Here is a 656-nt window from a genome sequence, read left to right as displayed (position 1 = left end):
AGGGGGCGGGGCCTCGCGCCAGCCCTCGGCGTCTCCCGCGCGTCTCCGCCAATCGCACTGCGGCCCGGGGGCTCGGCCCCGCCCGCAGCGTTGCGGATCGGCGCGAGGCAGCTCCGGGATGGAACAAGAGCCGCGCTCTCCCCTTCACTTCACGCCCCGCGCGCGCACCGGCAATCGCGGGCTTCCAGGGTGCAGGGTCCTAAAACAACCTCTGCCGCCTCCGCACCAGAACCGCTAGCCACTGGCTACTGATTGGCTGGCTCCATCTTCCTGTAATTCCGCTGAGGACCTGTTTTCCTTCCAGGATTCCTTGCCTGTAAAAGGAACTCGGAGACCTTATCTCTTATTAGTAGTACCCACTCCCAGCTAAAACATAACTTGGAGTATATCGATACCATCTCTATCTCTCTGGGAACCTATATCCATATATCCACCAGTAACTGAGCTCTTATTATGTAAGCGCCTTAGCTGCATCATCTCATTAAATCCTCACAATAACTGGTCATTGTTTTTAATCCCCATTTTCAGACGAAAAAAACTGAGGCTCAGAGAGATTGGAAAAAGCACTAGACTTAGTTACAAGCTATCTATCACTCCTTTACCAAATATTTATTGTTCTCCCACTGTTGTATACTCATCTAGTCCATTCTGACTCA

The sequence above is a fragment of the Trichechus manatus genome, unplaced genomic scaffold (assembly GCF_000243295.1).
Source record: "Trichechus manatus latirostris isolate Lorelei unplaced genomic scaffold, TriManLat1.0 scaffold00038, whole genome shotgun sequence".
Taxonomy (NCBI): domain Eukaryota; kingdom Metazoa; phylum Chordata; class Mammalia; order Sirenia; family Trichechidae; genus Trichechus; species Trichechus manatus.
The sequence above is the reverse complement of the archived record's forward strand: the minus strand, read 5'-3'. Positions refer to the sequence as shown.